General features: G+C 49.1%; 1 long non-coding RNA gene across 2 annotated transcripts in view; it reads right to left on the bottom strand.

Annotated features, from left to right (window-relative positions):
• Positions 1–20,446: 20,446 nt before the first annotated feature.
• LOC142309882 (uncharacterized) overlaps positions 20,447–24,676 on the bottom strand; it is an 80,317-nt gene continuing 76,087 nt past the window's right edge. For both annotated transcript variants that reach the window (XR_012754027.1, XR_012754028.1), the window contains one exon: positions 20,447–20,674. This is a non-coding gene — a long non-coding RNA (uncharacterized LOC142309882). The remainder of the gene's footprint in view (positions 20,675–24,676) is intronic.

The raw sequence follows: 24,676 nt of genomic DNA, 5'->3' as shown, positions 1-24,676 counted from the left end.
GTTTTTAGGAGCGACAATTACTGAGAAGTCTGACACTATCAGACACTGCTGACTGACGTGTATTATACACTAGACTTGTGCGTTATATAATAGTTTGTGCAAAACGCGCACCTGTACCCTGCCACCGACTGCCACACACGTGCTGTTTTTAAATGCAAGCACGGACGCAATAAGAACCTAACTGGTTTTTAGGAGCGACAATTACTGAGAAGTCTGACACTATCAGACACTGCTGACTGACGTGTATTATACACTAGACTTGTGCGTTATATAATAGTTTGTGCAAAACGCGCACCTGTACCCTGCCACCGACTGCCACACACGTGCTGTTTTTAAATGCAAGCACGGACGCAATAAGAACCTAACTGGTTTTTAGGAGCGACAATTACTGAGAAGTCTGACACTATCAGACACTGCTGACTGACGTGTATTATACACTAGACTTGTGCGTTATATAATAGTTTGTGCAAAACGCGCACCTGTACCCTGCCACCGACTGCCACACACGTGCTGTTTTTAAATGCAAGCACGGACGCAATAAGAACCTAACTGGTTTTTAGGAGCGACAATTACTGAGAAGTCTGACACTATCAGACACTGCTGACTGACGTGTATTATACACTAGACTTGTGCGTTATATAATAGTTTGTGCAAAACGCGCACCTGTACGCTGCCACCGACTGCCACACACGTGCTGTTTTTAAATGCAAGCACGGACGCAATAAGAACCTAACTGGTTTTTAGGAGCGACAATTACTGAGAAGTCTGACACTATCAGACACTGCTGACTGACGTGTATTATACACTAGACTTGTGCGTTATATAATAGTTTGTGCAAAACGCGCACCTGTACGCTGCCACCGACTGCCACACACGTGCTGTTTTTAAATGCAAGCACGGACGCAATAAGAACCTAACTGGTTTTTAGGAGCGACAATTACTGAGAAGTCTGACACTATCAGACACTGCTGACTGACGTGTATTATACTCTAGACTTGTGCGTTATATAATAGTTTGTGCAAAACGCGCACCTGTACCCTGCCACCGACTGCCACACACGTGCTGTTTTTAAATGCAAGCAGGGACGCAATAAGAACCTAACTGGTTTTTAGGAGCGACAATTACTGAGAAGTCTGACACTATCAGACACTGCTGACTGACGTGTATTATACACTAGACTTGTGCGTTATATAATAGTTTGTGCAAAACGCGCACCTGTACCCTGCCACCGACTGCCACACACGTGCTGTTTTTAAATGCAAGCACGGACGCAATAAGAACCTAACTGGTTTTTAGGAGCGACAATTACTGAGAAGTCTGACACTATCTGGACTGTTTTACACTGTGTACACCAGCCCCAGATATGATGAAGGCTGGTATACGGTCACCACTACCCTGCCTGCCTGCCTGCCTGTATACTGCTACAATAGTCCTGACAAGGACTCTTCTGGTCAATAGCCTGTATTCCGACCTGGCTATACCCTGCCTGTATATAGCAACAATAGTCCTGAGAAGGACTCTGCTACTGTACTCCGACCTGGCTATACCCTGCCTGCCTGTATACAACTAGAATAGTCCTGAGAAGGACTTCTGGTCACACTGTTTGCAGCCCTGCTCCGGAACTAACTATAAAGGGCCGCAAAGCTTTCCCTGAATCAGCGACACTCTCCCTGCACTGACTGTCTGGATAGCTGTGAGCAGAGCACAGCGCGCCGGCCGATATAAAGGCTCGGTCACGCTGTGCAGGCCGGCCAATCACTGCAATTCCACAACTAACAGGGCTGTGGCATTGCAGTGGTCTGCCAGCCAATCCCTGCATGAGGGCTGGCTCTCAAAAGAGCGCCAACATGCAGAAATGAAGACCACGAGTACAGCACGAGTATCGCGAGATTACTCGGTCCCCGCCGAGCAGCCCGAGTACAGCGATACTCGTGCGAGTACCGAGTAGTTACAAGCATGCTCGCTCATCACTACTCACTAGTGGTTACGCGGGCTGGGCTAACTAACTATATAGAAGCCCTCTTCTTACTAGTACATCAGTTTTGTCTTGGGACCGTGAAGATGGCGGCTGGATCCTTCTTCAGCTTGTTATATATATATATATATATATATATATATATACTAGAAGGTGGCCCGATTCTACGCATCGGGTATTCTAGAATTTACGTATTGTGTAGTTCATGTATGATTTTTGTTATATATATATATATATAGAGATGTTGTTGTGTGTAGTTACCAAGTGTTTGTGTAGGCGCTGTACATGTTCTGGGTGTTGTCTGGGTGTGACGGGGGGTGAGAGCGGTGTTGTATGTGTGTTGCGTGTGTTGCGTTGTTTGTGGAGCGCTGTGTGTCTGTAGCGTTGTGTGTGTTGCACGGTTTGTGTGTGTGTGGTGTGTTTTGGGGGAGGTATGTTTTGTGCAATGTGTGTGTTGTGCGGTATGTGCGTATATTTGTGTGTGCCGCGGTGTTTGTGTGTTGGGTGTTGTGTGTGTGCAGCGTTGTCTGTGTGTGTGGGTGTCTGTGTAGGGCAGTTGTTTGTGGTTCCCAGTGTGTGTGTGTGTGTGTGGTGTGTTGTGCAGTGCGCGCGTGTGTGTGTGTGTGTGTGTGTGTGTGTGTGCATCAGCCTCTCTTCTCTCAGCCTACCTCTCCCAGCCTCCCTCCTCCCAGCCTCCCTCAGCATCAGCCTCCCTCTCCCAGCCTCCCCAAGCATCAGCCTCCACCAGCATCAGCCTCTCTCCTTCCAGCCTCCCCCAGCATCAGCCTCCGCCAACATCAGCCTCTCTCCTTCCAGCCTCCTCCAGCATCAGCCTCCCTCTCCCAGCCTTCCCCAGGATCAGCCTCTCTCCTCCCAGCCTCCGTCCTCCCAGCCTTCCCCAGCATCAGCATTCCCCTCCCAGCCTCCCTCAGCATCAGCCTTCCCCAGCATCAGCCTCTCTCCTCCCAGCCTCAGCCTCTCTCCTTCCAGCCTCCCCCAGCATCAGCCTCTCTCCTTCCAGCCTCCCTCAGCATCAGCCTCCCCTTCCCAGCCTTCCCCAGAATCAGCCTCTCTCCTCCCAGCCTCCTTCCTCCCAGCCTCCCCCTCCCAGCCTCCCTCAGCATCAGCCTTCCGCTCCCAGTCTCCCCCAGCATCAGCCTCCCCAAGCATCAGCCTCCACCAGCATCAGCCTCTCTCCTTCCAGCCTCCCCCAGCATCAGCCTCTCTCCTTCCAGCCTCCCTCAGCATCAGCCTCCCGTTCCCAGCCTTCCCCAGGATCAGCCTCTCTCCTCCCAGCCTCCTTCCTCCCAGCCTCCCCCTCCCAGCCTCCCTCAGCATCAGCCTTCCGCTCCCAGTCTCCCCCAGCATCAGCCTCCCCAAGCAGCAGCCTCCACCAGCATCAGCCTCTCTCCTTCCAGCCTCCCCCAGCATCAGCCTCTCTCCTTCCAGCCTCCCTCAGCATCAGCCTCCCATTCCCAGCCTTCCCCAGGATCAGCCTCTCTCCTCCCAGCCTCCTTCCTCCCAGCCTCTCTCCTTCCAGCCTCCCTCAGCATCAGCCTCCCGTTCCCAGCCTTCCCCAGGATCAGCCTCTCTCCTCCCAGCCTCCTTCCTCCCAGCCTCCCCCTCCCAGCCTCCCCAAGCATCAGCCTCCACCAGCATTAGCCTCTCTCCTTCCAGCCTCCCCCAGCATCAGCCTCCCCAAGCATCAGCCTCCACCAGCATCAGCCTCCCTCGTCCCAGCCTCCCCCAGCATCAGCCTCTCTCCTCCCAGCATCAGCCTCTCTCCTCCCAGCATCAGCCTCTCTCATCCCAGCATCAGCCTCTCTCCTCCCAGCATCAGCCTCTCCTCTCTGTCCCCAGCATCAGCCTCTCTCCTCCCAGCCTTCCCCAGCATCAGCCTCTCTCCTCCCAGCCTCCCCCAGCATCAGCCTCCCCCAGCATCAGCCTCTCTTCTTCCAGCCTCCCCCAGCATCAGCCTCTCTCCTTCCAGCCTCCCCCAGCATCAGCCTCCCTCTCCCAGCCTTCCCCAGGATCAGCCTCTCTCCTCCCAGCCTCCGTCCTCCCAGCCTTCCCCAGCATCAGCTTTCCCCTCCCAGCCTCCCTCAGCATCAGCCTTCCCCAGCATCAGCCTCTCTCCTCCCAGCCTCAGCCTCTCTCCTTCCAGCCTCCCCCAGCATCAGCCTCTCTTCTTCCAGCCTCCCCCAGCATCAGCCTCTCTCCTTCCAGCCTCCCCCAGCATCAGCCTCCCTCTCCCAGCCTTCCCCAGGATCAGCCTCTCTCCTCCCAGCCTCCGTCCTCCCAGCCTTCCCCAGCATCAGCTTTCCCCTCCCAGCCTCCCTCAGCATCAGCCTTCCCCAGCATCAGCCTCTCTCCTCCCAGCCTCAGCCTCTCTCCTTCCAGCCTCCCCCAGCATCAGCCTCTCTCCTTCCAGCCTCCCTCAGCATCAGCCTCCCCTTCCCAGCCTTCCCCAGGATCAGCCTCTCTCCTCCCAGCCTCCTTCCTCCCAGTCTCCCCCTCCCAGCCTCCTTCAGCATCAGCCTTCCCCTCCCAGTCTCCCCCAGCATCAGCCTCCCCCTCCCAGCCTTCCCCATGATCAGCCTCTCTGCTCCCAGCCTCCTCCAGCACGCCGTGATCCTCTGCCGACACTCACACACCCGATCGCATCCACTCACACACACCCGATCGCATCCACTCACACACACCCGATCGCATCCACTCACACACACCCGATCGCATCCACTCACACACACCCGATCGCATCTACTCACACACACCCGATCGCATCCACTCACACACACCCGATCACATACACACACACAGACACTGACGATATCGCACATACGCGCTCACACTCACAACATCCGGAGATACCACATGCCTCTGGCCATGTGATCCTCCGTCAGGTCCTGGAAGGTCACAACAGCACAGTATCGAGGCCGAGAAGCAAGCGATATCGCCGGATGCTGTGAGTATGTGGATGCGATGTGAGGTGTGTGTGAGGTGTGTGTGAGAGTGAGTGTGATCTGATGTGTGTGTATGTTTGTGTGTGTGCTGTTATGTGTGTGCGTGTGGATCTTCCGCCGCAGCAGGACCTTGATGCGCTTGTAACCATGCGAGCATGGTTACCAACGTATCCACACCACTCCCGTGCGAGCGGGGGCCGGGGCCGGGGGGGGGGTGGAGGGGGAGTACAGTACTCACCTCCGTGACAGCCGTGTCAGTTCGGGGAATGCGCGGGGGGAGGGAGGGGGCGGGGCCAGAGCTAGCGTGCATTGCGTGAGGGGGGCGGGGCGTGGCGTGGCCGAATTGCCAATGCCTGCAGGGTGCCGGGGCGAGAGGCCAATCTGTGGGGGGGGCGGAGCCTGGGCGAGCGGCTGGCCAATCCGTGTGGGGGCGCAGCCTGGGCGAGCGGCCAATCGGTGTGGGGGGGCGGGGCCATGGCGAGCCCAGCGGCCAATCAGCTTTGTGTCACCGTAAGGACACAATTTTGGAGCATGACAGACAGACAGACAGACAGAATAAGGCAATTATATATATAGACTAGAAGGCGGCCCGATTCTACGCATCGGGTATTCTAGAATTTACGTATTGTGTAGTTCATGTATGATTTTTGTTATATATATATATATATATATATATATATATAGATGTTGTTGTGTGTAGTTACCAAGTGTTTGTGTAGGGCGCTGTACATGTTCTGGATGTTGTCTGGGTGTGATGGGGGGTGAGAGCGGTGTTGTTTGTGTGTTGCGTTGCTTGTGGAGCGCTGTGTGTCTGTAGCGTTGTGTGTGTGTTGCGCAGTTTGTGTGTGTGTGGTGTGTTTTGGGGGGAGGTATGTTTTGTGCAATGTGCGTGTTGTGCGGTATGTGCGTATATTTGTGTGTGCAGCGTTGTCTGTGTGTGTGGGTGTCTGTGTAGGGCAGTTGTTTGTGGTTCCCAGTGTGTGTGTGTGTGGTGTGGTGTGTTGTGCAGTGCGCGCGCGCGCGTATGTGTGTGTGTTGGGGGGAGGTGTGCACTTCCCATCGTGCTCCATCCCCCATGCAGCGCACTCCCCATCGTGCTCCATCCCGTATGCTGCGCACCCCCCATCGTGCTCCATCTCCCATCCTGCGAACTCCCAAACGTGCTCCATCCGCCATGCAGCGCACTCCCCATCGTGCTCCATCCCCCATGCTGCGCACTCCCAAACGTGCTCCATCCGCCATGCTGCGCACTCCCCATCGTGCTCCATCTCCCATGCTGCGCACTCCCAAACGTGCTCCATCTGCCATGCTGCGCACTCCCAAACGTGCTCCATCCGCCATGCTGCGCACTCCCAAACGTGCTCCATCCGCCATGCTGCGCACTCCCAAACGTGCTCCATCCGCCATACTCCGCACTCCCCATCGTGCTGCATCCTCCATGCTGCGCACTCCCAAACGTGCTCCATCCGCCATACTCCGCACTCCCCATCGTGCTGCATCCGCCATGCTGCGCACTCCCAAACGTGCTCCATCCCCCATGCTGCGCACTCCCAAACGTGCTCCATCCGCCATGCTGCGCACTCCCAAACGTGCTCCATCCCCTATGCTGCGCACCCCCCATCGTGCTCCATCTCCCATCCTGCGCACTCCCAAACGTGCTCCATTCGCCATGCTGCGCACTCCCAAACGTGCTCCATCCGCCATGCTGCGCACTCCCAAACGTGCTCCATCCGCCATGCTGCGCACTCCCTATCGTGCTCCATCCCCCATGCTGCGCACTCCCAAACGTGCACCATCCGCCATGCTGCGCACCCCCCATCGTGCTCCATCTCCCATGCTGCGCACTCCCAAACGTGCTCCATCCGCCATGCTGCGCACTCCCAAACGTGGTCCATCCACCATGCTGCGCACTCCCAAACGTGCTCCATCCGCCATACTCCGCACTCCCCATCGTGCTGCATCCTCCATGCTGCGCACTCCCAAACGTGCTCCATCCGCCATACTCCGCACTCCCCATCGTGCTGCATCCCCCATGCTGCGCACTCCCAAACGTGCTCCATCCGCCATGCTGCGCATTTCCAAACGTGCTCCATCCGCCATGCTGCGCACTCCCAAACGTGCTCCATCCGCCATGCTGCGCACTCCCAAACGTGCTCCATCCGCCATGCTGCGCACTCCCAAACGTGCTCCATCCGCCATGCTGCGCACTCCCAAAGGTGCTCCATCCGCCATGCTGCGCCAGCATCAGCCTCTCCGTCTCCAGCATCAGCCTCCCTATCCCAGCCTTCCCCAGATTCAGCATCTCTCCTCTCAGCCTCCTCCAGCACGCCGTGCTCCTCTGCCGACACTCACAGATCCGATCGCATACACTCACACACACCCACACACACCCACCCGATCGCATACACTCACACACACCCGATCGCATACACTCACACACACCCGATTGCATACACTCACACACACCCGATTGCATACACTCACACACACCCGATTGCATACACTCACACACACCCGATCGCATACACTCACACACACCCGATCGCATACACTCACACACACCCGATCGCATACACTCACACACACCCACACACCCCCACCCGATCGCATACACTCACACACACCCGATCGCATACACTCACACCCACCCGATCGCATACACTCACACCCACCCGATCGCATACACTCACACACACCCGATCGCATACACTCACACACACCCGATCGCATACACTCACACACAAAGACACACACACTGACGATATTGCACATACGCGCTGATACTCACAACATCCGGGGATATCACATGCTTCTGGCCATGTGATCCCCCGGCAGGTCCTGGAAGCTCACAACAGCACAGTATCGCCGCCGAGAAGCAAGCGATATCCCAGGATGTTGTGAGTATTTGGATGCGATGTGATGTGTGAGGTGTGTGTGAGTGTGATCTGATTTGTGTGTGTGTGTGTGTGTGTGTGCTGTTATGTGTGTGTATGTTCCGCAGCTGCAGGACCTTGATGTGTGGATGCGATGTGATGTGTGTGTGAGGTGTGTGTGAGAGTGAGTGTGAGCCGGTGTACACTGGTAACTATGATACACATCAGGTAACTAAGGGACCTTAGTTACCCGATGTGTATAATGGTTACCAGCTTTCACGGCCTCCGTCAAGATCCCAGCATCGCAAGGTTATGTCTGGCGCTGCCGGGATCCTGACGGAGCCGGTGTAGAAGCAAGCGATATCCCAGCATGTTGTGATGTGTGAGGTGTGTGTGAGAGTGAGTGTGAGAGTGAGTGTGATCTGATGTGTGTGTGTGTACTCACCTGGGAATCGGAGCTCCGTGTCAGTTGGGCCAGAGCGAGCGTGCATTGCGTGAGGGGGGCGGGGCCTGCAGAGAGCCGGGGCGAGAGGCCAATCCGTGTGGGGGGGCGGGGCCATGGCGAGCCCAGCGGCCAATCAGCTTTGTGTCACCGTAAGGACACAATTTCGGAGCATGACAGACAGACAGACAGACAGATAGACAGACAGACAGACAGACAGACAGAATAAGGCAATTATATATATATATATATATATATATATATATAAATATTTATGTCAGAGTGTGTGTGTGTGTGTGTGTGTGTGTGTGTGTGTGTTTAGGTGAGTATTATAAAGTGTTTTTTATGTTATTCAAGCCTTATGTTAGAAAGCTGTATATAAAAGCCCAGTGGTGCTGGCTGCAGCTTATAGGGCAAAAAGGTGGTGACAGGTTCCCTTTAACATAAATAGCATACATTATTAGTAGCAACATTTCTTTCCACTATACGAGGTCCTTTCATGTTATGTAACCCACCATTATTTTTTAACTTAAGATAAATATGACATATTAACAATGATACTGAAAAAGATGTCCTCAAGCCACCAAAAGTCCACAAATCGTCTCAACAAAAACACTGTCATTACCTTTAACTGATGAAGGAATGTTTGAAGGCACTGAGAATAAGCTTAGTTATCAGTACAGCTTGCATAAATCAGCACATTTAATATTTCCATAGGATTGGGCAGTCCAAAGACATTCTTCTTCTCCCCCAACCTTCTAAGCCTAAACCTTGTTATAAACCTGTTAAACCTTCAAAGCCAGTTGTAAACCATTTTCAATGATCACAGACCAACATAATCTCATTTAAACACATATTCTCCTATGAAACTGTCTAACAAAGCAAGGGGTAAACTGATCAGGGTTAATCTGTTATACTGAACACAACAGTCTACAGAATTCCTGTTCAATTATGTTAAAACCCATTTGTAGAAATACTGAAATTCAAACATGTGGAATTGTATTTCCCAAATTAGTTCTCAGAATGTGTGGGGCCCCATATGGCCATAACCCTAAAGGCCACGTCTCACTAAGCAACATCGCTGCTGAGGCACGACTTTTGTGACGCAACAGCGATGTTGCTAGCGATGTTGCTGTGTGTGACATCCAGCAACAACCTGGCCCCTGCTGTGAGGTCGCTGGTTGTTGCTGAATTTCCTGGACCATTTTTTAGTTGTTGCTCTCCCGCTATGAAGCACACATCCCTGTGTGTGACAGCGTGAGACCAACAACTGAATATGCAGTGAGCAGGGAGCCGGCTTCTGCGGACGCTGGTAACCAGTGTAAATATCGGGTAACCAAGAAGCCCTTTCCTTAGTTACCCGATATTTACCTTCGTTACCAGCGTCCGCCGCTCTCACACTGTCAGTGCCGTCTCCCTGCTCACATAGCCAGACTATACATCGGGTAATTAACCCGATGTGTACTCTGGCTAGGAGTGCAGGGAGCCAGCGCTAAGCGGTGTGCGCTGGTAACCAAGGTAAATATCGGGTTGGTTACCCGATATTTACCTTAGTTACCAAGAGCACCCACGCGTCGCTGCTGGCTGGGGGCTGGTCACTGGTTGCTGGTGAGATCTGCCTGTTTGACAGCTCACCAGCAACCCGTGTAGCGACGCTCCAGCGATCCCTGCCAAGTCAGGTTGCTGGTGGGATCGCTGGAGCGTTGCTTAGTGTGACGGTACCTTAACACATCCCGTTGTGTGACTAGCCTAGCAAAATTATAGAACTCCATCAAGGCCCTATACCTCACCATAAATTTTATTACAAGCCATGATTTTCCATGGCCCTCAGAGCCAATACATGACAGAAGAATGCCCTGCGATCTATAGTAAAACCACAATTCCATTTTCAAAGTAGTAAATAAACAGAGACATACTCTATTTTTTCAACAGGTTTTATTTTTAATCTGAAAAATCTAAAAAGAATAGCTAAAGACATTTTATTCTAATATATGTGGAAAGTAAAGTCAGTTGAACCTGCAAATATCATCAGGGCGTCCCTACACTCACATCAGCATTATCTATGAAGTAAGAGATGTTCGGTTCTTTGAAATTCTATTGGGCATTCCTTTTATTCAACAACAATAGCCTCTGCCAGATGACTAACAGCACTCTCATAGAGAACATATCAAGCGACTTCGCCGAGTGGTTCAGCTTTTGGCTGAATGATTGTGTTTGGGTGCTATCACTCCACCCAGTCTGACTTAAGATCTAAATCTAATTGAATATACACTGCCCAGTTCTCCATGAATCTTGACTCTATTGTTGGTATTATTTTATGTATGGTTGTAACAGAGCCAGTACAAGGAAACTCAGTTTCTACACACATTTCTTTTATATTTAGTAAACCAGAAGAAATATATATATATATATATATATATATATATATATATATATATATATATATATATATATAATGCTTCTTGTCTATTCTTTGTTAGTACTAGCACAATTTACAGTATACTCATACAACCTGCATTCACATATATCTGCTGTATGTGCTAGCGTCTATATGTCCATATTTTTTTATTTTAAAATTCTAATAACAATCCTTGACATTTTCTTTTCTGTGCACAGATTTTGTGAGCATGACTCTTCATACACAAAGAAGATAGAACCTCTTTAAGACTTTCCAAGGTGTATACATGACTATATTCTGTGATTAAAGGTTTTCTGCTTTGGTAAAAATAAAGTATTTTACTATAAGCCATGTTTTTTAATGCCTATATACCATACATTTGTTGGTTTTTTTTTTCCATTTCTATATAGTCTCCTTCATCCTGCAGCTCTGCTGGTTCTTATCACAATGCAGCAGGGACAGGCTGTCATTAGTTTACAGGCTGCATTAGCATCCAAACATCCCCAGCTCTTAGGGGTGCTTCACACATAGCGAGATCGCTACCAAAATCGCTGCTACGGCACGGTTTTGGTGACGTAACAGTGACCTCATTAGCGATCTCGCTGTGTGTGACACTGAGCAGCGATCTGGCCCCTGCTCCGAGATCGCTGCTCGTTACACACAGCCCTGGTTCGTTTTCTTCAAAGGCGCTCTCCCGCTGTGACACACAGGGTTTTAGTAGGTTGGCTGGTGTCACTTTATTTGGGGATGGGTGTTAGTGGTTCTGTGTGCACGGGCCTAACTGTGGCTACCTGGCTAGTCCAGGGCATCAGAGTCCCAACAGGAACAGTTTATTACCACTTTTGACTTCTCCATTTCAGTCACAGAGAGCTATCAGAGGGCTATCACCGGATGTGATGGGATAACTGGGAAGAAGAGGGGCTTCTAAACTCAGACTAGAGGGGCCCTGGCTGTCCCTTATCCTAGACATACATCTAATGAGCCACTTTCCTTACCCTGCTCCTGAACAGCCCTATTTAATACTTCCCCCGCTCTCCCTCACCACAGGAGAGGGTTGGGGCAGGAGTGGTAGAACCCACAGATGAGGACAAATAGGGGAAACTAAAACTCAATTACACAGCACGCTCACACAGAGGTATTAGACAACAAGTGATGAGGAGGAAACAGCAAGACAACAAGAGAACTCTGCAACAGCACAAAGCAGGACTGGGATACAATAGCACCGAGACTGCTACAGTCATCATGGGAAGACAGGCTCCTCCTTCTTAAAAAAGCGGCGAGTGCTTGTGATACGTCTCCCACAACATGTGATCCATAACGAGCAGTCTAGCAGAAATTAACTCCTGCAAGCCCAATCACTAATGGGAACACAGACAGGCTCGGGCATTGATTCAGAAGCACCAAAGAAGGCAACTGTACTGTGTCAGACTCGGCATCCAACTCTGTTCACACTGCATGCAACCATGATACTCGGTAGGTTTAGAGCCAAACACCGTGTGGCAAGTACTGAATAGAAAGATTGGAAAATGTTATGGCTGATATAGCAAAGCTGATGGGTCCTACGACACCCAGGACAGTTCTTTCAGTGCCATCTCACTTACTGTCTTTTTTCCCTATAACTGGGGCACAATGGAAAATATGCAGAATAACATAAAAATGTCCCCCAGTAATCTACCATGAATGCTTGGGGGACAGATTATGAAGAAAAAATATCTATCTATCTATCTATCTGAATCCAAAAAATGGGGGCAGCATTCCAGAGACAGATGGTGAAAAAAGTGCTTGCTTGAGAAAGGTTCTACCATTTTGAGCCAAAACATTGCATGGACTGATTAAAATCTTTTTTTCTCACTATCTTTTAAGAAAAAATAACGTTCCATCTCCAGATTAGAAATTCCATTGAATACTTTATTTTCCAAAATCCATCATTAAAATTCAACAAGATAAACATGGGGGTATCATCTATGTAATCTATCATCATGAGAAACAAAAACTGCCCTCTAGTGATGGGAAATCTAGTTCATTTTGGTGATTAGTTCACCATGAAGTAGTTCACTGAAAAGATTAGTTCAAAAGATTAGCTCATTTAGTTCATTTAGTGCAATATTTCTCTGCAATATTCTGCTGAGAAGCGATTGATCAGTTCTAGTTGGTTACACAGAAGCTGTGGCTCCTAGGATGAGTTATAGGTTTGTTAAAATGATCAGAAATAGTTAATACATCTGATCGTTATATAACAAACTCTTGTTAAAGGGGTACTCTGGAGAAAAAAAAAAAAAAAAAAAGTTATTTATTCAAGTTAGTAATTTCCTTTTTTTTCTAAATATTCAAGCCTCCCAGTACTTATCAGCTGCTGTATGTGTGGCGCCCTGGACAAGCCAGGATGTCACAAGTACTGCAACAACACACCCCACACCCCGGTTAGGAACACCAAAGTCAGACACAAATCCTTGTTGCCTTCCTCCAGGGGCTGATGTCCACACCAGGTGGGGTGGAGCCAGGTGGTTGGCTCCTCCCACTAAGGAGTTCACAGCCCTGGAGGCGGGAAAAGCAAGTTAGTTGAAGTTCCGTGAGGGAAAGTGAAGGGTGGAAGTAGTAGTTGAGGAGCTGGAGCAGACTGACCGTGTCCGGGTACGTGGCCCGGGCACCTGAGAGCAAGGTTGGCAGACGGTGGTGACCGTCTGCAGGAGAGGCCGATTGACGCACAACCGTAAGGACCGGGGACGGGCGGTGGCCCGCCGGTACCGGATCGGGGAGCGAAGAGAGGTCAGCACCATCCGGCAGGGCTTACGGACCCCGACCAGGCTTGGAGTCACCGTTAAACTGGTCAAATCCGTCAGCGACGGGAACCTCCGGGGTTTCCCAGCAGTAAAGACCCGACTAAAGGCAACCGCTCAACCGTGAAGGGAAATACAGCTACCGCCACAGGAAGGGTTCCCAGGGCCAGCGCCTGCGGGCAAAAAGAGGCTCCTCTGGCAAGCACACCGCTGGGGAGCGGGCTACCGGTGGGAAGCCATCGGGGCTGAAAACACAACAAAGGTGCAGGGAGAGACAGTCACCGTCAACCTACCGGGAGTGATCACCGCAGCCGCCTGTGGGACCCGTCCATCCAGCCGTCTGTTTTACCAGAGACTCCGTGTACGTTACTGGCTGAGTGAGTACCACGGTGCCGTCTGGCACCGCGCTGCCCCAGCGACCCTGCACCTCGCCAAACCCCACTATCCACCTTCCAGTCAACATCACCGGGCCCCAGGACCACCAAAATTCCCCCTACCCACGGAGGGGAGAGAACCATCCCAGCTGCTCCCTGTCATCACTCCCGGGATCCCCGTACAGAGCAGCGGTGGTGTCCCAACCTCAACACATACCGTGGGTGGCGTCACAAACCGACATCCCAAACCCCAACAAACCACCCCTTTCACTCACGGGCGAGGAGTGCCGCTCGAGTCCCCGGGATCCGGCCCACCGCTCGAGCCACCGAGCAGCAGTAGCAGCAGCGCCAGACCCGAGCGCGGTGAGCGCAGCGCCCTCCCCGCCCGCGACATATGTCCAACAGAATGTCATGTTGCAAGGAGCTCTGTGTCAGACTGGGAAGAATACATGGCTTCCGGCATACAGCAGCTGATAAGTACTGGAAAGCTTACTTTTATTTTTTTTTAAATGTATAACTTTCATCATTCTCCAGTTGATTTGAAAACATATATTTGTATTTGATGTGTGGTATAGTGTTTTGCTACCTTCTTTTTCCAGCATCAGGAGCTATAAAGAGCAAGTGTGAGACCAGGGAGCTTCCTAGAGCTGTATGAGGGCTCACTCTCTGTCTCCTCCCACTTGCTGTTTAGTTCATAATGAACTAATCTCTGTCAGGATGGTGAACTAGATGAACTAGTTCACTCTGAAGATTAGTTGATTTTGAACTACTCACTCACGAACTACCCATCACTACTGCCCTCTGCGCAAAAATTAATATACCATAATAATACATTAATAGAGATGAGAGAACCTTTCAAAGTTTGATCTTTGACAAACTCTTTGATGTTTGAATGATCCGCTGAAAAATCCTCTGAACATTTTGAACCCCATTGGATTCAACGGGAGGCCAAACCTAAGGCAGAGAAAACACCTTTAGGGGGTCGAAAGGCTTCCAAAACAGCAAAAATACGTTTTACAGTAGAGCCCCACTGTTGTGGCACAATCATTAGCTTCCTAGACTATTGACGTAAGAAATATTGAGGTGGATAAGAGACAAGAATAGGGCTGGTGTTCTTAGGTCTCCAAGTTGTGTCTTGTCTGTACTGGCAGGGGTCTGGTATTCTTAGGTCTCCAAGTTGTGTCTTGTCTGTACTGGCAGGGGTCTATCTTGAAGCCTTCACATTTAACAACATTTCAGGCAGACAGCAGGACAATGGCATCAATTTCCCTTTCCATTTCCACACAGTGTCTTTGGGTATGGACCAGGCAACCCACAGAATGTGGCCAAGCATCTCCATTTTTAAAATCAAAAGGTGAATGAGTGACAGGATTAGGCCTGTTGCTTCCACACACCTGCCAGTACAGACAAGAAACAACTTGGAGACCCATCTTGGAATCTTTCCATCTAAAACATTTCAGGCAGACAGCTGGACAGTGGCATCAATTGCCACCCCCATTGCCCCATAGTGTCTTTACACAGCAGTCAGGTATAGTCCATGCAACCCACAGGATGTGGTCCGGCATTTTCATTTTTAAAATCAAAAAGTGGATGAGTGACTGGATTAGGCCTCTTGCTTCCACACCCCTGCCAGTACAGACAAGAAACAACTTGTAGACCCATCTTAGACTCCTCCCATTTAAAAAACATTTCAGATAGACATCAGGTCAATGGCATCAATTGCCACCCCTCCTCTCCCATTGCCTTGTAGTGTCTTTGCACAGCAGTGAGGTATGGTTGATGCAACACACAGAATGTAGCCCGGCATTTTTTTTTATTTATCAAATCAAGAGGTGCATGAGTGACAACATTTAGCCCTGTTGCTCCCACAACCCTGCCAGTATCGGCAAAAGACAATTTGGAGACTCTACTTGGAGTCTTCATATTTCCGAAAATTAAGGTCAGACAACAGGAAAAGTGGCAACAATTGGCACACACTACAAATAGTTAAACGCTGCAACATGGATGAGTCAGACTGGCCCTGTAGGAAACGGGAGTGAAACGCACATCGAGGCAATGGGTTCTCACCCCCAGGCCACTGTCTACTGCTTCAAAATATGGTTAGTATTACAAATTATGATAAGCTGTGACATGAATTTGGCACTACACAATTTCAATGCCATGTTCTGACAATAGAAATGTATCTGCAAAACCTACTTTAATAGTATTGTCAGACATTTGGTAAAAACATTTTTTCTATATAGTTGAATTTCTATACTGTTGCATATCCTAATCAGATAACTTATTTTCACAATCAACTTTAATAGTGTTATAACATTAGGATCATAAAATTATATCCCTATATTAGTATATAACAATTGTTTATTACTCTTAATGATGATAATGCTATGTGAACATTCCCACTGTGTAATCATATTATCATTATGTTAAACCAGTAATTATTGTTAGTATACTGGTCTGGTGAGGTGGAACCTTTGTTGGAAGCCCTGCTGATTTTTATTGTTTAAAAAAAATATATTTATATATTTTATAGAATATTATATTTAATAAAATCAAGTTGTACGTGAACAGTTTGGTTTAGCATCTTTTCTGATTCTGATCAGATGTATAGTATATGCTTAATCAATGCTTTATTCCTTAATTTGGGTGCCAATTTGAAGAACATTTCTAGTTTATGGCCCTGTAACAAGGCCTGAAGCAGCATTTCTACCTTCACCAGAGACTGCAAGATAACAGACAGGTGTAGGGCTGGTACTCCCAGACCCCTAGAACTACACCATCACCTAGTCTGCACAGTCTGGGACTGGGGTGGCAAAGTCATGGGACATCCATGACTTGTTCATGTCAAAACTTTCAAGGCATGACTCGCGAGCTCAGGCCATCTTCCATTTGTGAAGACCAAAAGGCAAGAGGGTCCAAACCTTCCCTTACGGCATTGATATGAAGTTCTAGATACTCATGCACCATTTTCTCCATAAATTGCTGTGAATGTTTCTGTGATGACGATGCAACGTTCCTGTGGTTGAAATCCTAGAGCTGAAATGCACACTGTGTGCGCTTCACTGCTGTATTATAAAAAACTACTGTTAAGATGGTCTACAAACTTGTTTCGATACTCCAACATCCACGCGTCCCTTTCCAGGGAAAAGCTTGTTGCTAAATTTACTATTGTACTGTGAATCTTACAGAGTGGCAACCCAGCAGTTAGCACTATTTCTAATCCTAATAATATGGACATCATGTTGCAGCATGGTGGCTCAGTGGTTAGCAATGCAGCCTTGCAGTGCTGGGGTCCTGGGTTCAAATCCCACCAAGGACAAAATCTGCAAGGAGGTTGTATGTTATCCCCGTGTTTGCGTGGGTTTCCTCCGGGTACTCCGGTTTCCTCCCACACTCCAAAAGACATACTGATAGGGACTTTAGATTGTGAGCCCTAATGGGGACAGTGTCCTGATGTATGTAAAGTGCTGCGGAATATGTTAGCGCTATATAAAGATTTGATTTTGATTTTAGATAGTACAGCAAGAAGGTGATGTTGTGATCATGGCGGGGCTTGCCTCCTCCATCCCTTCCCACCAATTATGGACAACAGATACGAGATCAATATCTTCTTCATCTCTTGAGTTTTCTGCGCCGATCACCTCTTCTTCCTCCATTTGTTCCCCGCCTCCTGCACCTACCAGTTTGTCTGTTACCATGAGCCCGCCTCGATCGATGGACTTCACTCTCCCACAAGACCCGCCTGTGCGACGACCGTACGGATCTTACAGAACATGGTATCCCTTCCTCATCCTCCTCTGCTTCATCCACTGCCTCTGGGACCACCACCTCATCCCGCAGACTATTCAAAATGTGCTCCAACATGTAGATGACCGGAATAGTGATGCTGATGATGGCATCATCAGCACTAACCATCTTTGTAGCCATTTCAAAACTGCGCGTGAGAGTGCAGAGGTCCTTCATCTGTGTCCACTCCGCAATCATGATTTTCCCCACATCCGGACTGTGGTGTCACAGGCTATGCATCATGATATAGTGCACCAGGGCTCGTTGCTGTAACTTTTGCAGAGTGGAATTTCACCGTGTCGGCACATCACATATCAAGCCGGTTAACCGGTAGGCCAAAAGACCTTTGTAGAGATTCAAGTAGATTAGTTGCGGGGTGGGAATGGCGAAAGTGAGCAAAAAGCAACCATGCCCTTCTGCAGCAGCGCATCTAGGCTGGTATAATGGCCTAGAAATTGCTGTTCAACCAGGTTGAGGACATGAGCTATGCAAGGCACATGTGTGATGTCGCCCAGGTGTAGGGCTGCCATGAGGTTCGCATCTTTATTGCACAAGGCCTACCCTGGCTCCAAGTTCAGTGGTGACAGCCATTGATCAAACTCGGCATGGATAGCTGTCCACAAATCAGCAGCTGTGTGACTGCATTCTTCAATGCATATTAATGTCGGCACTGCCTGATTGCATTGAGCCATTTCTATGCAATACAGAGGTGTGGTAGATTCTCTCTGCACTGTTAGAATGCGTGTTACATTAAGGGAGAGCTTGAAGGTGCAGGTTGAGGCCCTAGAGGAGGTTAACAAAGCAGAAGTAGTGGAGGAAGTGGTAGACCCAGAGGTTTGTCCCACAAGCCTTGGGGATTTCAAAACTTGAGAAGCAGCTCCTTCCCCCCTGCCCTCGCACCCACTAGAGTAACCCAGTGGCCAGTCAGAGAGATATAATGCCCCTGGCCATGCTTGCTCGTCCAGATGTTAGTGGTGAATTGCAACCTGGGAGACACAGGGTTTTTCAAGGAAAAGGTAATGTTGTCTGCAACTAGAGAGGAGCGATGTTCAAGGTTCGCCAATTTCATGTTCGAGTGATTTTGGGGGGTGTTCGAGTCGTTCGACGAACTCGAACGAGTTGCTAAAAGTTCGGCAGTTCGAGTTACGTTCGAAAACGGTTCGAACACCAAATGCGTGGCTTTTCACAGTAAGTATGTGCGCACCTTGCATATCTGCATGCGTCCTGCATCCCCAGCATAATCTCTCTCTCTTTCCTACTCACCGATCACGGGCGCCTCGCTGCGCGGCTGTCAGAAATCTGCGGCGTCTTTTCCTCTTTGAATAATGAAGCGGCAGCCATTTTCAAATCAGTTATTCCGTGCTTTCCCTGCCCACCGGTGCCCATGATTAGTTGCAGTGAGACACTCATCGTGGGGGCGTGACAGCTGTCTCACAGCAACCAATCACAATCTATATCGTGCAGTAAAATAAATAAATAAATAATTAAAAAAAAAAATGTGGTTCCCCCCATATTTGATACCAGCCAGGATAAAGCCACACAGCTGGAGGCTGGTATTGTCAGAGTGGTGGGCTCCCCATAACGTGGCGCTCCCATCCTAACAATATCACCCAGCAGCCACCCGGAATTGCCGCATCCACTAGATGCGGCTGTCCCGGGACTCTACCTCAATTGCCACCGCACCAGGGCAATTCGGGATGAGCTGGGTAATGACGGGGTTAATCATGACAAGCGTCTCCCCGAAGCACTTTCCATGATTAATCTGTAAGTGAAAGTAAAGAAACACACACAGCGAAAAATCCTTTATTTGGAATAAAAGACAAAAAACACCTCATTTACCTCTTTATTAATCCCCAAACAACAATCCAGGTCCGAAGTAATCCACATGACACTGTCAGCTTAATTTTAATTCTATACCCGCACGCAACGTGCATTTCTTTTTTCAATTTCCCGACAATGAACCTTCTTTATCACTACAAGCATTTTCTTCTCTTTCTCCCACACTATGAACTCATTTCACCTCTCTCTAGGGAGCTTCTTTTTACATTTGAGTTCTCACGCACGCGCATTACTTTTTTTCTCACGCTATAAACTCATGTCACCCCCTTCAGCAAGTTTCTCTTTACAGCGAAGCTTTCACGCATGCGTAGTACATTTTTTCTCACGCCGGTGAACTTTTTTTTTACCTTTATCACTGCATAGGTTCATTTTCCCATATATTTCCATTGAAGTATTTCCTGCACTAAATAGGAAAAGATTTTTATTCATACGACTTATCACTTTCGCTGTTTTTGTCTTCCAGGGATAATCTTTTTTGCTCAATTAATACCTTCCACAATAATACAAGGATTTCTTCACGCATTTTAAAACAATTTTTCATTCACTTACGCATTTTCCCAACCCATCGAGGCTTTCATTTTTTTATATTATTATTTTTTATTTCTTTGGGTTATCATTCCATTCCATTCCATTCCATTCATTCACACGCTTTTTCCCTATCATTCTTCTACTATAGCTTAGTGGTTCCAGCACCAGTCTGTCCAATATCCTTTGGAGTAAACCACTGTAGTTACACACACACACACACTGTTCAATTTTTGTTTTTTCATCTCCAATTTTTCACCTTCAAATCAACATTTTCATTTTTTTGCATTTTACGTGTTTCACTATTTTTTAGTTTATCAATTTAAAAATAATAAAGAAAAACAATTTTTTATAATTTTTATTTATGGATTGAGCAATATTAACATTTTCATTTCAATCTCCCCCCCCCCACTACCCCCTTCTTTTCTTCTCTTCTCCTCTCTCCTTTTTTCCTCCCCCCTTCTTGTTTCCTTTTTCTTCTTTTTTTTCTCTCTTCTTTCCTTTTTTTCTCTCTTTTTTTCTTCTTTTCTTTTTTTCTTTTCTTCACATGTTCCTGCCCATCCCACGTGACTCTTAGTCATGGGAGAGCTGACGTCATTTCTGTAAATGTGGCCCCTTTTTTCAGTTGTATATATGTACCCCTTGCATGCAACAGTGCTATGCTGTTCCTTTTTGTGTTTGTCCTGATGAAGAAGACGGAGATGTCTTTGAAACGCGTTGACCTGTGAAAATAAAGAAAAAGGAATTCACTATATGTCCTGGATTTGTGTTTTTTAGCGCAGCATTTAACCCGATTTCTTTAAACTACTTTTATATTTATAGCCCTGGAAAGAGACATACGGGGAAAGAGACAGCCATGGAAAGAAACAGATGGGCAAAGAAACAGACTGGGCAAAGAGACAGATGGGGAAAAGAGACAGACGGGGTAAAGAGACAGACGGGGAAAGAGACAGACTGGGAAAGAGAGACAGAAAGACACACACATAGAGACAGACACAGAGATGGAGAGAGACAGACAGACACAGAGATGGAGACAGATAGACTGATATAAATACAGACAGAGAGATAGAAACAGACAGACAGAGACATACACAGAAACAGACAGACAGTGACACACTGGGAGAGAGACAGTTACTATCCCAGACAACGCCCGGGTACTACAGCTAGTCTATATGTGTATATATACAGTGCCTACAAGTAGTATTCAACCCCCTGCAGATTTAGCAGGTTTACACATTCGGAATTAACTTGGCATTGTGACATTTGGACTGTAGATCAGCCTGGAAGTGTGAAATGCACTGCAGCAAGATAGAATGTTATTTCTTTTTTTATTTTTTTTTTTTAAATTGTGAAAAGTTTATTCAGAGGGTCATTTATTATTCAACCCCTCAAACCACAAGAATTCTGTTTGGTTCCCCTAAAGTATTAAGAAGTATTTCAGGCACAAAGAACAATGGTCTTCACATGTTTGGATGAATTATCTCTTTTTCCAGCCTTTTCTGACTAATTAAGACCCTCCCCAAACTTGTGAACATCACTCATACTTGGTCAACATGGGAAAGACAAAGGAGCATTCCAAGGCCATCAGAGACAAGATCGTGGAGGGTCACAAGGCTGGCATGGGGTACAAAACCCTTTCCAAGGAGATGAGGCCTACCTGTCTCCACTGTTGGGAGCATCATCCGGAAGTGGAAGGCTTATGGAACTACTGTTAGCCTTCCACGGCCTGGACAGCCTTTGAAAGTTTCCACCCATGCCGAGGCCAGGCTTGTCCGAAGAGTCAAGGCTAACCCAAGGACAACAAGGAAGGAGCTCCGGGAAGAACTCATGGCAGTGGGGACATTGGTTTCAGTCAATACCATAAGTAACATACTTCACCGCAATGGTCTCCGTTCCAGACGAGCCCGTAAGGTACCTTTACTTTCAAAGCGTCATGTCAAGGCTCGTCTACAGTTTGCTCATGATCACTTGGAGGACTCTGAGATCACTTGGAGGACTCTAAGACAGACTGGTTCAAGGTTCTCTGGTCTGATGAGACCAAGATCAAGATCTTTGGTGCCAACCACACACGTGACGTTTGGAGACTGGATGGCACTGCATACAACCCCAAGAATACCATCCCTACAGTCAAGCATGGTGGTGGCAGCATCATGCTGTGGGGCTGTTTCTCAGCCAAGGGGCCTGGCCATCTGGTCCGCATCCATGGGAAGATGGATAGCACGGCCTACCTGGAGATTTTGGCCAAGAACCTCCGCTCCTCCATCAAGGATCTTAAGATGGGTGGTCATTTCATCTTCCAACAAGACAACGACCCAAAGCACACAGCCAAGAAAACCAAGGCCTGTTTCAAGAGGGAAAAAATCAAGGTGTTGCAGTGGCCTAGTCAGTCTCCTGACCTTAACCCAATTGAAAACTTGTGGAAGGAGCTCAAGATTAAAGTCCACATGAGACACCCAAAGAACCTAGATAACTTGGAGAAGATCTGCATGGAGGAGTGGGCCAAGATAACTCCAGAGACCTGTGCCGGCCTGATCAGGTCTTATAAAAGACGATTATTAGCTGTAATTGCAAACAAGGGTTATTCCACAAAATATTAAACCTAGGGGTTGAATAATAATTGACCCACACTTTTATGTTGAAAATTTATTAAAATTTAACTGAGCAACATAACTTGTTGGTTTGTAAGATTTATGCATCTGTTAATAAATCCTGCTCTTGTTTGAAGTTTGCAGGCTCTAACTTATTTGCATCTTATCAAACCTGCTAAATCTGCAGGGGGTTGAATACTACTTGTAGGCACTGTATATATATATATATATATATATATATATATATATATATATATATGAGTCGACATACTACGGTATTTGTGTAACCTGTGAGGCTCCACTGGAGCTCAAAAGTTAATCCGATCCCCATCCACATGATGAGCTATTCTACTGCATAGGACCAGGGGCGTAACTACCGCGGTCGCAGAGGTTGCGACTGCGACCAGGCCCGTCAGCTTAGGGGCCCGCGGGCGCCCGGCAGATCAGCAGCCAGCTCCTTTCTGTGAGAGGATCTGGGCTAACCTGGCGCAGACCACGCGGTCGCTGTATTATTATTATTATTTATTATCATAGTGCCATCAATTCCATGGCGCTTTACATGTGACCCGATGCCGCCGCTGACACCGGGCACCCCTGTTCGGTGTCAGCGGCGGCACCGGGCCCCCCTCCCCCGTCATCGCGCACAGCAACAATGAAACGTGGAGTGGCCAGTGCAGCTCCACGCTCCATCATCCACCCCCGTGCCTGCGAGGTGACGTCACTCCAGTGCGACGGCTGTGCTCAGAGCACAAAGCGCAGGACGGTAAGACGCCGACGGCAGCAGCAGGGGAACCGAGGAGCGCTGAGGACGGAGCAGCACTGGAACGAGGAGAAAGGTTATAGAACTTGTTGGGTTTTTTTTTCAAATCTGTGTGTACACGGTGGCCAGGGGCCATGGGGGGCTGCATTATACATGGAACATGGGGGGCTGGCTACAGTATACATGGAGGGCTGCCTGCATTATACATGGAGCATGAGCTGGCTGCATTATATATGGAGCATGGGGGGCTGGCTGCATTATACATGGAGCATGGGGGGGGCTGGCTGCATTATACATGGAGCATGAGGCAGCCTGCATTATACATGGAGCATGGGGGGCTGGCTGCATTATACGTGGAGGTCTATGGGGCTGCATTATACAACATGACAGACACCTTATGCAGCCCCATACTCCTCCATGTATAATGCACCCATATTGTCCATGTATAACACAATATGAAAGTTTTATGGGGTTGTTTTATAATACATATAGGACTATGGGGGCTACATTATAATATATGGAGGACTATTAAGGCTACCTTATACATGGACTATGGGGGTGCATTATAAAACATGGAGGGCTATGTGGTGCAGTATAATATATCTGAACTGCGCTCCCGCCCCCGACTCTTGGAGCTACGTGCTGCCCACCGGCCCTCTGAGCTGCGTTCCTGCCCCCCGGCCCTCTGAGCTGCGTTCCCACCCCCTGGCTCTCGGAGCTGCGTGCCGCCCATCAGCCCTCTGAGCTGCGTTCCCGCCCCCCGGCTCTCGGAGCTGCGTGCCTCCCCCCGGCCCTCTGAGCTGCATTACCGCCCCCCACCCCTCTAAGCTGCGTTCCCGCCCCTCTAAGCTGCGTTCCCGCCCCCCGGCCCTCTGAGCTGCGTTCCCACCCCCCGGCCCTCTGAGCTGTGTTCCCGCCCCTGACTCTCGGAGCTGCGTGCCGTCCCCCGGCCCTCTGAGCTGCGTTCCCGTCCCCCGGCCCTCGGAGCTGTGTGCTTGCCACCTGGCCATCGGAGCTGCATGTCCAGTGCCTGCTCTCCGGTGCTGTGAGTCCGGTGCTGCTGTGTGTCCAGCGCCAGACCTCTGCTGCTGTGTGCCCTGTCCAGTGCTTTGTTGCCCCCCTCCCTTCAATGCTGTGTGCCCCAATGCTGTGTATCACCCCAGGTTTGTGTGTCCCTCCTCCCCCCCACTGATGTCAGGGCTCCGCAAGTGATATCTGTTCCCCCCTCTTGTATGGTGCCTGTGCCCCAGCCCCTCTTGTGTGGTGCTGGGCCCCAGCCCCTATTGTGTGGCGCCTGCGCCCCAGCCCCTCTTGTGTGGCATCTGACCCCCAGCCCCTCTTGTGATGTGCATGTCCTCAGCGTCTCCTGTGACTTA

The sequence above is a fragment of the Anomaloglossus baeobatrachus genome, chromosome 5 (genome assembly GCF_048569485.1).
Source record: "Anomaloglossus baeobatrachus isolate aAnoBae1 chromosome 5, aAnoBae1.hap1, whole genome shotgun sequence".
Lineage (NCBI taxonomy): Eukaryota > Metazoa > Chordata > Amphibia > Anura > Aromobatidae > Anomaloglossus > Anomaloglossus baeobatrachus.
This window is presented reverse-complemented; position numbering and strand designations above follow the sequence as displayed.